Raw genomic sequence first — 16,786 nt, 5'->3', positions numbered from 1 at the left:
CAAGCAGAAGGAGGCGTGGGATAGCTTTAGATATGTATATGTATATGAGGAATGTGGCGGGCCAGCTGAGTGGATGTCCGTGAATATCTAGCCGCCTGTTAGTCACAAAAGCTAGACTAGAAATACTTTCTTTACGAAGTTTTCAATTTTCCAACTATCGATAAGAACTTATCGTTATCTAGTTATCGTTGGAATCGATTATTATTCTTTTCTGTTAGCCAAGAAATTCCATTAAAAGCTAGACTAGAAATCTCCTCTTTACGAGCTTCTCATTTATTCTTCAGCAACTTGTTTCGATTTTTATCGACAACAATTTATCGCTATCTAGTTGTCGATTGGCATCGATTATTTTACATATTCTATTAGCCAAGAAATGCCATCAGAGAGGAAGATTTAGGAGGTAAACAATTTCCCTCTGGACTTCAGCTCAAGCGCAGTCGCTACGTCAGCTGCGCAGTAAGCAGAACCCATGTGGAGGCATGCATATGTGTGTGTGTTTGTTATATATGTGTAGCAGAAACTGATAATAATGAGAATATCGCCTCAGGGTATCTCAGGGTATCACTCAGGGTATCTTGCAGTCTGGCAATCTCGATTAGAGCACTTTTACTTTGTTTTTAAAAGGTTTTTAGCATCAAATATTGATAAGCGTTAACGGTTAAAAGGATAACTGAAAAAGGGATCGCTCATCAATAAGGACATGCCATCGACGCAAATTGCGTGCCAAAATATGCCTTTGACGCATATTTTCGCTTCTTTTGTCTTAGCACACACATACACACACAGACACACACACAAACGAAAAAGGTAGGGTCTGCCATGGCGAGCCTCCTCCTCTGGGTGCCGCGGCGCATGAAAAATTGAATTACACGCACTTTTGCGCATAAAACGAGAGGCGAAAGCAACAAAATGTCGACTAAAAAATTGCCACCGCTTTGCTTTTTAGAGTAATGTGAGAGAGAGAGAGAGAGAGAGAGACAGAGAGAGAGAGAGATAGAGAGAGAGAGGGAGGGAGAGAGTGTGGCAGGCTGTCCTCTTGTGGTAGCAAATTTATGGCCAGCAAATCGAGTTAAGCTTTTGTTGTTGTTGTTGTTGCAAGAAAAGGGATAATTTAATTGTGAATGGGCAACAGTTGAATGTAATTCAATGCATATTTGATTTTATGATTTAACAGGTGCGCACAAAAGGTAGTATAATGCATATGATGGGAGCAACGCGGCTAAGAAATATTTGTAGAGGCTAAGACAATTTTGGCTAGAGCCCTGAGCCCTGAATAAGTTCAAAGGTAAGAAGGGAGAAAGTGAGAGAGTGGGGGAGAATGAGAGAGTGAGAGAGAGAGAGAGAGAGATGGGGAGAGGCAGGCGAGCGCCTTAGGCACTTAAATATAAAATATAATCTATTTTCTGCTTCCTTATTTTAAGAGTCTTAAGCTGATGAGAGCCGGCATCGTTAATTCTATGAAAAAAACCTAATTTATCGATATATAATTTATCGATATACCATTAAAAACATTCTCCAAGTGCTCATATCTTAAATTGTTTACTTCAAATAACAGTTTTTAGTAATATTAATATATTTAATATTAATTATATTTTATATTATTAATTTATATTATTTTATATTATTAATATTATTATATTTTATATTATTAATATTATTAGTATTAGATATAATACTAATACGCACTCTTATATTTAATTATTAAATACATACATAAAGCCGAGAGGCGATTCTGTTGGTAAACCTCTGCTATTTTCTTTTGTTAATTGGATATTTATTAGCCCGCCTCTGCACTTATTTGGACTGCCCCATAGATTCATTGATTAAACACTTTAGACATGTTAATTAATATGATATTCAGTCCATTTGACCTTATTTTGACTATTATTAATACATCTAGCTTAACTATGAAAGCCATATGCATATGTACATACATATATAACTCCATGATTGCCTGAGTCTATGCTTTTCTTTAATGATCCAATGGGTATGCTAAGATCATTCACATTTGCATCTCTAAAGAAGTGATACGTCTATTACCCCCCCCATTTACGACCTTTAAAGTAGCTTACTTTAATTCCAAAACTTGACTGTGGCATAAATGTCATTAGGGGTATGCCTGCATTTGATGCTTGGCTTGCCATGGCTCGGCTTGGCTTGGCAAACTAATTTGCGTAATGTTGACGTAAAAAATAAAAACTTTCTATTTGAGTTGCCGACTCGCCCAGTTGTCCAATTGACGGCCACGCCCACAGCGCAGCCAGCGTGCCAACTTGGCTGGCCAAGAAATAAATGCGTAACGCTTACAAAAAACTTTCACAGAAATACCCTGTAAAATGGCAGCGAGTTGAGTGAGCGAGTTAGCTGAAAAACAGCTAAAGTTGAATGTGTAAAATGCGTCGTAAACTTACCGTTAAGTATTAAATATTATATATTATATAAATGTTACAAAAAATAAATACCAAATAAATACCTAAATTCTCCATCTTATTCCAGGGTATATTTAAAGTCTGCAGTCAGAGTGCTGCAACATTTTTCTTTCATTTTACTTAGCAAACTTTTTGCGTTGCATTTGCCGCTTGCAGCTGCACGCATAATGGGGGCGTGTGCTGGCGCATGGGCGTGGCAGGATGCTTATTGGTTTGGCGATTTGATTGCAAAAGTCAGGGAAAAAAGTTTCACAGCTCAGATTTAAGCGTCAAGCTCGAGTTGCAAATGGCGCCGGGCAAGGCGAATGGGATTTATATATATATATGCGAATATATACATATCTATTGCAGAGGCAGATATTACGCATACGCACCGTTACACTTGTTGGCGAACGCATAAATCAAGCGCGGCGCCAACTAAATGGCGCAAATCAGCGCCTCTTTATGGCAGTTCTATGAAAATGAGGCACTAGGCAACTGATACATACATACATAATATACACACATACATATACATATACATATACATAGGTATGTATGTGAGAAACTATATCTAAGCAGCAGCAGGCATCATTATGCAGCCATATCTTTGGAGCGTGTGGGCGCTGGCATGGGCGTGGTCGAGAGAGTTATGGCGCATAAATGTTTAATGCTGGCAGCAGTTTTGCAGCTTATCTTAAATTCAGCGCGAGCTGAAGGAAAAATGTAACAAATATAAAATTAAAATAATTGCCACATTTGCCGCAGCGGGCAATTAATCAAAAGCCGCAATGATATGCGACACAATTATGTAGCGAGTGTGTGCGCGATGTGGGCGTGCCCTGGTGTAACCACACTCTGTTAGCCGTTTAACACTAATGAAGGCTGTTGGTGGTTGCCTTTGGCAACGTTGCCGCTGCCTGATTTGATTTATGCCCCAACATTTTTCCACCTGAAATCAAGTTCGTTTTGCTTCTTATACCCAGTGATGAATGGGCATGCAAGGGGCATGCAGAGCTTATATATATAGGAGCGTGGGCAGTTCCATAATGTATATCGCCTATGTGGTTAAATATTTTTATGCATTTTGTCAGTTACGATTGCCTAATGCAAAATGTTCTATAGATCTGCTGGCTTCTCTTTTCGTCTGTATGATTGCTTCCATCTCGAGAACCTTAACAGCTAGAGACTTAAAAATTGATGTAATGTATATGTATATACATACATATATAATATATTATACCTAATTTCTCTATAATATTATAAAGCTATTATAATGCTAAATATCAATAGTTCGATCGCATTTTGACCATAGCTCGAAATCTATTATGGCTAGAGATGCCAAATTTGTTATGTAAGCTTTCCTAGAGTGTACATAAATAAAAATTATTTTCTTTTATTTGGCTGGGCTATGAAGAATTTTTAGAATTATAAAATCCCAGAGCATATCATGCTCAATCATTTCAAATTTGGTATATGAGCTTTTTTTCTAGAACATGTTCATAAATAATACTTGTTATTATTTTTCGATAAGTCTGCCTTCACTTTTTGCTTGCAAATATATTATATGAAATGACATTATATATTTGACTAGTGTATGAGTACTTTTGTTGCATACTGTAAAAATATATATACTTTAGAACAGTTCAATAATGCCACTTTTAAGATTTAAAATATAATTATTTTATAAATAATAAAAAAAATAGTTTTTAAGCCAAATTTGTATAGTCAAAGTCTCCTTTTTTTATTATTTTTGTTTTTATTTTAAGAATTATTTATTATTTTATCGGGTTAGATATAGTTAATAAATCTACATTAAGAAGAAGCAGAACAGCTCTAGCATAGAATTTCTATATGTCTCCATTTCTATATATAGATAGAGTTTACCTGAGGCAAGCTCCGCTTCTTCATCACACTGTCTAGGGTATCTGCTAGTCATTCATTCCCCCACTCAAAACACGCTTCCTGCCGCTGTGGCTTCTCTTCTTTTTAGCTGCGTGTGCAGTCGATATCCTGCTGTGTCCTGGCTGCTTAGATTTCCGTTTGCGACACTTGCGGCCTGCAGTTGCCATTTGCCAACTGTAAAGCTGCCACAGAGTGTGGCACGTATTCGTACTTGGTTTCCATTACATTTCAGCGGAAGCCGGATGTTGAAATTGTTGAGCTGTTGCTGCAGCACTTGATGCGCAGCGCTCTAACACACACACACTCTCTCTCTCTCTGTCTGTCTCGCTCTGTCTCTTTTGCAAAGGTAAGCTGCTTAGGGCAGCGCAACTGGCAACTGGCAACTGGCAAAGGAAATTGCCTTGGATACGCCGCAGCAGACGCACAGCTCGAAACCCAATCGCGGCATCCTTTAAATGCTCAATCAAAACTTAAGTGAAGCAGCAGCAGGAGCAGCAGGAGCAGCAGCAGTAGCACCAATGACTCAATTTACGCACTGGCACGCCCACTCTCTCGCCTTTGGCTAGGAAAACTTTCGAAATGCCAAATGTTAGAGAAGACTTTTTTTTAGCTGAATTCGCAAAAGCATTTGCCAGGGTCATAAAAATGCGTATGCAATCCGTTCGCATGCTGCAAGCAACAAGGACAACGCCAGCATTCAGCACTTAAAAAGTTGCGGTACTTGCCAAGTGCCAAGTGAAATGATGTTGTACCACAGGACGCGGAAAGAGCTGAGAGAGAGAGAGAGAGGGGGAGGGAGCGCGGGAGGCGGCTAAGCCGGTCAATCTACGTGTTCAATGTTATCGCAAATCGAATTTGACAAGCAAGCACCATGAAGATGAGGAAGAAGCAGCAGAAGAGGCAGACCAAGCAGCAGCAGCAGCAGCAACAACAGAAGCTGTAGAAAATAAATAAAAACTTGAGCTCTGCGAAAATTTATTGAGCTGCGCCGCAAACGCGCGCAATATCAACGTGGAAAAAAGGTGAAAACGTTTAATGCCAAAAACATTCGATTCAATTTAACTGTCATCCCAGCAGCTGAACTAACATTAAAAGAATAAATCAGAGATCAAATTATATATTATTTTTATTACCACAATTTTATATATATTTTAAATTGGATATTAATCTTTGACTTAGGAGCTAAACCAATTTCAATTAAATCTCTTTCAATTACGTTTTATGGCTACGATGATTTATGACGTCGTTCATGTAGTTTATTAGAGTTTATTCACAAAACTGAATAGATTTTGTATATGGACTAGACTTCTTTTGGAAAATGCTGAAAATGCTGATAAATTCAGTAACTTTATTTTCATTAATATTTCAGATTATGATGGTAAAAAAAGTATTTCTATCCATGGGACTATTACAAAAACTCTTCTCTTCGCCTTTCTCTGTCTTCATCTCACTCTATCTCTCTCTCTCCTGAATCTCGTTTTCAATCGTCCACACTCTCTCCCTCTCTCTCTCTCTCTCTCCCTCTCACTCTCTCTCCCTCTCACTCTCTCTCTTCCTAGTCATTTCTCTTTCTGTCATCTGTCTGTCTGTAAGCCTCTTTATGGTAGTAACCTCTTTCTCTCTCTCTCACTCTCTCACTCTCTCTCTCTCTCTCTCTCTCTCTCTCTCTCTCTCTCTCTAAACTGCCCACTTTTTCTCCATTTTTCCTCATTTGCTCTCCTTCTCTCTTCTTCGCCATTTAATTTTCTTTCATTTAATCAGCCCCCTTCCCTTCCCCATCTCACACGCTTGTCCTCATCTTCTCAATTATGAAAATTACAAATAAATCTAAGGATAATATAAATATCGCATAATTATTTTTACATTTATATATTCTTTTGAACTTTTCTATATTTAAATATTATTATCACTTCTTCAACAGCATCATTTTACATTATTGCAAAAATAATTGTGCAATTGGAACTTACATCAAATAATGAATAATCTTTCGCCTTGGCAAATCGACGTGAATAATATGTATAATGAAAAATAGATTTTAATAAATTGGATTTGCGCGATTGAAATTGAAATCTTATTCATTATATTGAACTGTCATTAAAATTTGAAATTCAATCACAAACTGTGTAAGCCAAGCATATTCAAAATCAATTTCCATTCGAGCACACAGCTCCATGGTCGTCACCCCTAGCATTCACTGGCTCAGTGCTTGCCCCATGCCGCTGCTCTCCTGCTTGCCCCTTCCAATGCACTCGCTTTTCTTTTCACTTTTGGCTGATTTGCGCTGCCGGCAGCAACGACTTTTCGTGGCATTATAAATGTGTGCGTCATAAATCTACACATGGAAATTTTCTGCTTCTACTTCATCACATTTCTTTCGGGCTCACTGTTCAAAATCATGCCACATATTTATTATCAGTAGGCGTCGCCGTCATCGTCGTCGTCGTCGTCGTCAGGCGCTAGCAACAATGTCACAAGCTGCAGGACGCTTATCGGCAGCGTCATCATCATCAACAAATGCTGGAGTGAGAGGGGGTGTCTAGGAGAGACGGATTGGGAGGAGCGGGAGGAGCCATGGGCAGGGGCTGCAACAGAAGTGAAGGTAGGTAAGCAGAGCATAAGCTCCAAGGTGCGTATAAGAAAGAAGGAATGTGTGACGAGAGAGCAGGGATGAAGGAGAGATCTATGGCATCGGGGATGGCAAGAGGAACGAAAACAGGTAGAGGAATTGAAAACGCTAGCAGGTAAAGGTAAAATAGTAGCGCAGGCTAAAGGAACCTCAGCAGAAGCTAAAGCAACAGCATTAGCAAGAGCCATTGTGGGGAGTGCAGTGAAAGCCCCGGCATCAGCTAAAGCAGCAGCAGCAGCAGGTGTTAGAGTAACAACAAAAGAGTAAGCTCCAGAAATCCAAAGTAAGACTTAAGCATAGTTAGATGAGTTAGAATGGACGACAGTATTAGCATGAGTACAAAAACATGGGTGGGCGAAGACTTAGGAGTAGCTGCAGACCGCTGAATTTTAGGGAGAGCCAAAACAGCAGTTTGAAGAACTTTAAGAAAAGCTGAAACAACAGCAGTAGGAGGAGAATCAGCAGGAGCAGAAGCAGTAGAAGCAGCAGGAGCAGGAGCAGGAGCACCAGCAACAGTAGCAGCATGAGCAGCCGGAGCAGCAGGAGGAGCAGGTGCAGAAGTAGCAGCAGCACCAGCAACAGTAGCAGCAAGAGGAATAGGAGGAGCAGGAGCAGCAAGAGCAGGAGCAGCAGCAAGAGCTGGAGCAGAGCTAGGTTCTGAGTAGGAAGCAGAAGCAGCAGCAGTTGCTGGACTGGTCGGCTAGATCAAGAATAAGTACTAAAACAGGAGCAACATCAGAAGAATGAACAACATGCAGCAGTACAAAAGAAGTTAAGCCAACAACCGAAGAGGATGCCTAATTCAAAATCAGCAAGAAAATATTGCTAGACTCTTAGCAGGAGTTGGCAAAGGCTAACCAGAAGGTGCTATAAAAGCTTGATCTGCAGCAGGAAAGAGATAAAGCATGAGCAACAGCAGTGAACAAAAGTTGGATCAGGAAATCGAATAGGATATGGAACAGGAGACGAATTAGAGGAGAGGGAGCAGGAGGTGCGGTATAAAAGGGTTAAAGCTAGCGGAAAACCGAATTGGAATATGGAATTTAAGGGAACGAATAAGAATCGATATAAGCAGCAGATGCAGATGCAGCAACAGGCAGATGAGCAAGAAGAAAATCTGAAGGAGTGGGAGCTTCAGTAAAAGCAGGACCAGCTGGAATGGAGCAACAGCAGCGAGAGTAACAGCATGAGAGGGAGTGGGAGCTGAAGAGCTAATATAGGCAAAGAAATGAAAGCAAGGCCAGGTAGAGAACCTCACTGGAGTAAGAGTGGCAGCAGTAGTGAGTGCAGAAGGGAAAGAAGAAGAGAGAGCAGCAGATTAAAAAGCCAAAAGCAAGAGCAGTGAGAGGAGCTTGATGTGGAGAAGTAAGAAGATCGATTCGAGAGAAACGAGAGGAGAAGGAGTCAGGGCTGGAGCAACTTCAACAGCAGAGAGAGAGGAACTGGAATAGCTGAAGCAAGAATTAGGGAACTCTTCTTTTGGAAGATCTAAGAAAGAATGGAAAGTAATATAAAAAGCTTTAACTGGAGCAGGAGTTGGAATGGAGAGACTTACAGAAGTTTAAAGAAGTGTAAGGACAGCAGCAGAAGTGGGCACTGGACGAACTAAAGAAGCGGGAACAGCAGAGGGATAGTGAGAAGCACCAGGAAAGCTATCAGAAGAGCTGCCGGCAACAGAAGCTGGTAAGGAGCATAAGCGCAGGCATTGGCAACAATTGTAGCAGCATACTGAAGCAGCTGCATGAGCAGAAGCAAAAGATCGCATCACAGCAGCTGCGGCTGACATGAGAGTGAAAGCCGATGCAGGTGCAAAAGTAAGCGCAGGAAATTAAACTCGACGGAAGAGGCCAAAGAAAGAGAAAGAGGAAGTAAAAGTCGCAGCAGGAATGCAGCAGGAGCAGCAGCAGCAGCAGACGTTGGTTGATGCCTCATTTGATGTCCTGCCGCAGACACATGTAACGCAGCTGCCTCATGCTGGCATTTTATGGCTTCTGCCTTCAGTAAAGATGAACTTTTTGTGGCAACAAAGTTTTCAAGCTGTGCGTGAGTGTGTGTATGTCTCACTCTCTCCCTCTCTCTCTCCCACTCTCTCTCTCTCTCTCTGTGTCACTTGGGGGCGACAAAAATTTGGTAATTTGTGCCTGAAGGTTAAATGTTAATGTCCACCATTACAGCACATTTGACGGCCGAGCGAACGGGTTATGGAACAGGTGACACGGTGCGTATGCGCAATATTGAAGTCGGGCTACGCTATGGGCTGGCGCCTGCCACTGTGCGTTGCTAATTTGCTTGTCGGTGCTGCCCTCCCCAAAGGCTTAACCGCAATATTTTGTAGTTTGCTTAGGCGGAATAAACACAAAAGTTGCTCATAATTTAAAGAAGCGGCAGCAACTGTTGACAAACGCTCGGTGAAAATGTCCTTGCCTCGAGCTGTGGCCACAAATGAAATGCCGCAAAAGCAAACACACGCACACACACACACACACACACTGTGGGCCATATTTACGCATGTTGTGTTCGGCCATTAAACGCAAAAAGGCGGCTACTTGGCCAATGGGTTTTTGTTCTTAATGGCAACTGCAAATGCTGCTAATGTTAATTTAAGAAAATACATAGACATAGTACATACATATATACAAGTGTGCGTGTGTGCGCGTCTTGTGGCTGGCAACATTTGTGCAATATTATTTGTAGCGTCTAACGTATCTTTTTAGTGTCTTGCGGCTGCAGCCAATTAATTGCTTGAGCTGCTCAACTAATTAAAGAAATATACGCTCAAAAATAGTTGGTCAGATCCAGGGCCAGGATGAGTTAACTCATGTGGCCTGAGACCTGACAAAGTAATCAATTATGCCAGACAGCAGCAGTTGCCTTCATCTTTAGCTTGCCACATTCGCCATTTTGTTCTTTACACTAATTGATGCTGCGTGCGTTAAACAAATGCGCAGACAGTTTTTCACATACATAGATCATATGTATGTATGTATGGCCTAAGATAAATCAAGAAAGTTCTTAAATCTTCCAGTGCCACTTCATTTCACTATGTCTTCTCTCTCACTCACACATTCACTTGCATGCAACTACAAAGCTGAGTTGTTTAGGACGGTCAATTATAGATTGCATACATATGCATAATTTATGTCTTCTTTACACTAATTCTCACAGCTTACGTTTGGTAGGCCTGCACACTACTTGTCTCGCTCGCACCCGTAACTATAGGTAACATACATACATTTGCTTGGCTTGCCCAGCTACCTGGATCTCAATTGCCTTTTGCTTTAGTCCTTACTTCGTGCCTGCTTTAGTATGCATGAGTATGGTATGCTTGTCTCGCTCACACTTATACAACCACTAAGCTGCGTCTGCTCTCAGCACTATGCATGCATAAAATAAAATTTGATCGCGCGTGCGAGTGAAATAGAAGTACTTTAGACAAATGCCTTTGCCCTTTAACACATGCAGCAAATGCACACGTACATACATATGTATATGTGCCATATATGAAGTGTAAACATCTTTGCTGTAAAACGTGCTTATTAATAGACTCATAAGTGCATTTAGTTAAGAATATTCAGCTTGATCTTAAGCAGGATGAGCAGACATGCTTCTCGTGTCGCCTGTGACGTGACAAAGCAATCAATTATGGCAGTCAAGGAGCAGAGGTCCCTAAAAAACGTTGCCAACATCATGGTGCGCTCGCCTATTGAGCAGCACCGACAACAACAACAACAACAACAACAACGACAACAACAAGCATAATTAATTATGAACAGAGCGAAGGCTTTGTAAATGGCTGCTGTGTGCTTGTTTGTATTTGTGTTTGCGTCTGTGTTTGCCCAGGACAGCAGCAGAAGCAGCAGCGTCGCCCACCCGACAGCGGCGTCCTCTTGTTGCTCCGACTCGGGCTTTGGTGCCTGGCTAAGCCGACGCCTTGAGCGTAGACGACAGCATATGCTTATGCATGCCTAATTACGACAAATCCTTGCCTCCAGACCGAGGCGCCACAGACCAGCAGCAGCGCTAGAACAAGCACGCGCAAATGAAGCCAAAACACACTCAGGCACACACACAAGCACACATAGACACATACACACAGAGGCGCTTTCATAATTATGGGCGTATTTAGAGAAATTGGTTATTATGTGCCTAACGCCATTTGTCTGACAGAAATAGTTTGTATTTGTGAGAGACTTAGCCAGAGTTAAGCGCGAGGGCTGGTTTATTAATATTAGATGCCTTAATGGAGGATATTAATTTGTATTTTAATGCTAAACAAAATTATTACAGATTGTACAAAAAATCATAATATACTAATGATTTACTAATTGATTTTTAATTTCTAATATCTGAGATGACTTATAGAAAAATAATATATATTTATTAATTAATTTTATTTAAATATATATTTAAGATTTAATTTAATAAGAAAAAAAAAAACCATTATATAAATAATTATTAAACTTTCTGAGCAGCCCTCGCTCCTCGTCGAAATTCTTGAAATTGTTTGCTAATTCATTATTATTGGCAATCGAGTCTAACGGTTAAGTATGCTATTGTCCCGACAAAGGCGCTGCAGCAATTAGCCAAACTTGCTATCTCTATGTGTGTGTGTGTGTGCACCGTTGGATGGCCATTAATAATGCCTGTTTGTGGCGCTCATTATGCCGTCCGCGTCTGCCAATTGGCCATCCATCAATTGTAATTAATCATGCTACCAAAAGCTCCCCAAACGAATCCACTCCAAATATGCAACAAATTGATGCCCCGCAATTAGGCGCAGCTATAAAAATACCAGACCAGCAAACAAATCAATGTGAGAAAAAATCGCACATGTTCTGCCAAAGCACTCCAAAAGGCAAAGCAACAAAGCAAAGCAGCCAAAGCGAGTGCGCATTTAAATGCCCGCGAGGGAAAGAGGCAGCTACAACGAGAGGGGGTCGTCGCATGACCTAGACCATGAAGACAGAAAGAGAGAACGAGTGAGCGAGGGAGAGTGAGTGAAGCGGACATCATTTGCGACGCGTTGACATCTTGTTGATGAGTACAAAAAGTCAGCAATGCTGTCATAAATTGCAGATGCAACAAAAACAAAAACAAACACAAAAGGAAATCAACACAAAAACAACAACTGGAAGCGCACTGCACTTGCGGCTTTTGTGTGTTTCGCTGGCGGAAAAATCACAACATAAATTCATCAACACGGATTGACAATAGCCTGTCAGCTGGCCACACGCAGTTGTCGGGAGAGAGAGAGGGAGAGGGAGAGGGAGATGGAGAGGGCAGCGTTGCTGGTAGCGTTAAACAAAAGACAAGCAGTCTAATAGAAACGCAAATGAAGTCCAACCGCACAGAGGCCATTGCCACACACATGTACACAGCCTGCGAGAGGGTAGAGAGTACGACATACACACACACACACACACGCACACACACACTCAAGTGTTATTCGCATTGCTCCGCTTTACACTTGCAAGGCAGAATGAGAAGGCGTATGGTGTCTGCACTGAAGGTTGAGCACTTGAGTGTACCTACTTAAGAGTACTTTCACATACATATGCAGCTACTTAAGAGCACCTAAATTAATATAATGTCATTATATAAATATACTTATACGAACGCAGTGAGAGGAATCTGCCTTAAAAGGAGTTCTTATACAAATATACATATGTATGTACATATGCATACAAATTTTCATATTGAAATGTACCTTTATATATGCGTCTAGGGTAACGAACCTACGTAAGAGTCTATATATGATCTTATACTAATTTACCTATACAAATCAATGTCTGTAAGACTAATACAAATTTATCAATTCATGTGTTTATCAAATTATTTAAATATAAATCAAATTTATCTATAGATTTTATATAAATAAACCCATCAAATTTACCTAGAAATATAATCATTATATAAATATACTCACATAAACAAACAGCGTAAACAAATGCATATACAAACACATATGCCCTTGTTCCAAGTTCGCTTCTTCTTCGATTTCTCTTTTACTTCACTTCTGTTTATTTGCCTTGCTGCACATATTCAAGGTTAGCATTGTCCGACTCTTCCTCCACTCCACTCTCTCGCACTCGCCGATTGCTACTGTACTCAGATTCGTGGAAGATGAGCTTGACAAGTGCGTAATTGGCTCTCTCGCTCCTACACATAAACAAATGCGAATTGACATTTCCGTTAGTTTGCCGGCATGTAAGCAAGAGCGAGTCAGTCTTGATCGTGTGTCAGAGTGTAGAAGAAGTAATTGAGAGAAATTGTTATGTTACTGTATACATGTTTATTAATAACTGATAACTGTAAAGCTGTGCAGTGTTAAAATCGTATTGGGTGCATCGTTTAATGGACTCGTAAGTGCATTTACTAACGCCTGATTGCACTTGAGTGCTCCAAAGCTTCGCCGAGTAGACTAAAGTAGAGCTCTAAGCTATATAACTTGTGCTTGTTCAGATGAGCTCCGTTATTCTCGATTGCAAGTTATAACAGGGTATTTCAGTTCCAATCAGCCAACTTTCTTTCACATCTGCCGCAGGCAGGAAAAAATAACGGAATATTTTTTTGTTGCGCTCAGACAATTCCGTTAATTTGTGCTTGTTTAAACTTGTCGATGCTGCCATATTAATAAATATAGCAATTTATAAATACACAAGAACAAGAAGAAGATCAAGCCAAATGATTCATGATTCATTTTTTGGCCAAACAAGCGTGGGCGTCTGGAAATGGTAGAAGAGGCCCAGAGGCAACTGCGAAATAAGTGATGATAACAAAAAAAAAAATGTCGTGGGGGACGGGGTAAAAGGAAAATATGATAATAATTATGGCAGTCATTGTCAAATAGGCAACAATTAAGCGAGCCGATATTCGCCTTGGCTGGCGACAATGAAAATAATGTCCATTGTAAAGAGATTATATTGAGAATTCCACAGAGAGGTTCAACGAGCGACGGGCTAAAGATGTAGCGGCTGTTGATGTGTGTGTATGTGTGTGTGTGCGTGTGTAAGTATGTGAAAGTGGACGAGAAACGAAATTCTTTCGATTCAGTTGTTGTTCTTGTTCGAGCCGTAGCCGTTGTAAATTATTGTGTGGGGTATATTGGTTTATTTGAGAACGCTTCTCTCTCTCCCTCTTTGTTTCTCTCTCTTTAGTTCTTTCTCTGTCTGGCTTTAGGTTTTATTCTGCCTAATATCTCTCTCTCTCTATCTTTCACTCTAGCTTTTATTCTCTCTCTCTCTCCTTCTCTCTCTCTCTCTCTCTATCTTTCAGTCTATCTCTAATTCTCTCTCTCTCTCTCCTTCTCTCTCTATCTCTCTATCTTTCAGTCCATCTCTAATTCTCTCTATCTCCTTCTCTCTCTCTCTCTCTCTCCTTCTCTCTCTCTCTCTCTCTCTCTCTCTCTCTCTCTCTCTCTCTCTCTCTCTCTCTCTCCTTCTCTCTCTCTTTTTCCCATTCTTTCTCTATATATAACATGTTGACCCCAGCAGCTAGATTTCAGTTATAGATTCGATATCAAACCTAATCTCTCTAAATATCTTTTTGCTTATCTATCAATACTTTTAGTTCATTTGCTACTGTTTGTGCATATATGTTTGTGTATATGTTTACCTAAATGCCTGTCTATTCACTTTACTGTTTATATTTCTGTCTGTCTGGCCATCGATATATCTGTCTATATAGACAGATAGAGTTATATTTGGCTGTCGCATATATACATACGTCCCTCTTTCTCTATCTATATTTGTCAGTTTTCATCAATTTGTATACATCTGTCTTTCTGTCTGTTTGTCTGCCTATATATACATACATATACCTGTCTATCAGACTGTCTCTTAATTTTTGCAGTCTACATTCTTGAAAACAAGGAATACTCTTCTGCAGTCTTTCTTAACCAATTTTCTTACAAGTCTTCGATAGCTTGGCTGCAAACCCGATTAATATCGATATATTTATTATATCTTTCGAAGTTCATTATGAAATGAGAATTAACTGTCCTAGTAAAGCCCTATCACAAATAGACTCTCACATTTTCATTAACGGTTAATTATATGAAACTCTAAAAGGCAAATTTAAATTCTATGCAATACTCTCTCATGCAAAAACTCGCATATAAAATAAAATGTGCCCCGACCATGCCTTCAAGGGGTATCTCCTGATCATGCACTTCCCATCCAATAACGCTTTCTATATCATGTTGTTGTTGTTGTCGTTGTTGCACGTTATTTTTATAAAACTCACCTCAGAACGGCTGATCATCAAAGATGTTGCCGCTGCCAGTCGAGAGGCCACCCAAAAAAATTCATTTTCATTTGCAACACGCTCGCGAGTGGACGTGTCGCAGTGCCCAATAGATATTCGCTATATAGCACACATATACTATACCCTATATATATAGATATAGATATATATATATAGTATATAGTTTAGAGTGGGCTGTGCAGATCTTGCAGCTGCCCGTGCAGCTTGAAGTGCGTGCAACAGGACGTGCGTGTTTCGTGAGTGCGTGCGTGTGTGCGAATCGAATTCGAAATCGAAGGCGAAAGTCGAAAGTCGAAAAGCGAATTCCAAGCCCAACTAGAGCTCAAAGTGCCGTTAACTGAAGTACGAGACGTGCCACCAAAGGCATGCGTATAGGTGTGCGAAAGTTTCACAAATTTCAATTAGACAATTGCAGTGCGGCCCACAAGTGAGTGTAAAAAGCTGTAAAATGCTGCGTTGATTATGTAAAATAAATATATATGCAAAATATATATATGTATATATGTATATATGTACATGTGTATGCATATTGAATATAAGGCTGCTCACAAATGTCACCTGGCAGCTACACCTTGCTTTGCCGCCCACCACGCAGACAGAGAGAGGGATAGAGAGAGAGGGAGAGCGAGAGCAACCTCGCATAAGCTGTCAAAATTATTTAAAATTTTTTAAACAATTTTTGTTATTGTTGCATGAGAACATAAACATTTTTGCTATAACTGAATTTATATATACTCAAAAAAAAATTGTGTGTATATATATATGTATATCATATATATATTTTTTATTTTTAATTTGAGTTGATCTTTAGTTAGATTGCTCATACGCCGCGTTTGCCGCAATTTTATTTTTAGTTTTTATTCAATCAGCGACATTTTTACTCAATTTTTCAAAAGCTTTTTTTTTGTTTTTATTTTTATTTTTATTTATTTTCTTGTTGTGTTTGCCTTGTGCTGTGCGCTTTTTGGGCTCGTTTATTTCTTGTTTAATTTTCTTTGTCTGTATTTGCTTTTGGCTATTCCCTTTGTTTTCGCTTCACACCTGAATTGTTTACACTTCATTTTCGATTGTTGTTGTTGCTGTTGTTGTTGTTGTTGTTACTGTTGCCATTTTGTTCATTGTTTTGAATGAGCGAAATTAAAGCAAATTTAAATGCCAATCGATTCGGTAGCATGAAAAGCACTTTTTACCCCAGTCCACTTAATTCACATCCGCCCGAAAGTATGCAACAGTTTCTCTTACACACAGACAGACACACACACACATACGCATTTATCGAAGCTTCGTTGTCTACACGGCGTATGCGTATTGAGTTCTCTCTTTTGTGAAGTTCAAGGCCGCATTTTAATTAGTAAATCGAATGGGCAACGACGTGCAATTGCAATGGGATATCAATTGAGATATCTCAACTAATTGCTGTACTTGTTAATTAAATAACTTTGAAGTCTCGAGCACGCCTCTGCATGCCAAAAGCAAACTTGAGCTTTCCATATTTGCGAAGCAGCTGCAATTTCTTGGGAATTATGTTAAACATGCTTGATATGCTTCGTTTATGTTAATTAGGATTTTGAATAGGGCTATT

At 39.9% G+C, this 16,786-nt stretch overlaps 1 protein-coding gene across 8 annotated transcripts in view; it reads left to right on the top strand.

The window, feature by feature from the left end:
- tn (tripartite motif containing protein thin) overlaps window positions 1–16,786 on the top strand; it is a 222,804-nt gene that overhangs the window by 168,897 nt on the left and 37,121 nt on the right. For 5 of the 8 annotated variants that reach the window (XM_089261557.1, XM_089261556.1, XM_089261558.1 and 2 more), the window contains exon 1: window positions 15,242–15,631. The exons of 1 other annotated variant lie outside the window; for it this stretch is intronic. The gene's annotated coding sequence lies outside the window, so the exon portion shown is untranslated. Of the gene's footprint in view, window positions 1–13,190; window positions 13,302–15,240; window positions 15,632–16,786 lie in introns of those variants that run through there. 2 more of the 8 variants (XM_089261552.1, XM_089261559.1) reach the window with 2 other exon arrangements.

Source organism: Drosophila navojoa, chromosome 5, assembly GCF_054131105.1.
Source record: "Drosophila navojoa isolate 15081-1374.11 chromosome 5, UAZ_NAV_1.0, whole genome shotgun sequence".
Lineage (NCBI taxonomy): Eukaryota > Metazoa > Arthropoda > Insecta > Diptera > Drosophilidae > Drosophila > Drosophila navojoa.
Note: the sequence above shows the minus strand (reverse complement) of the source record. Positions and strands in the feature narration are given on the sequence as shown.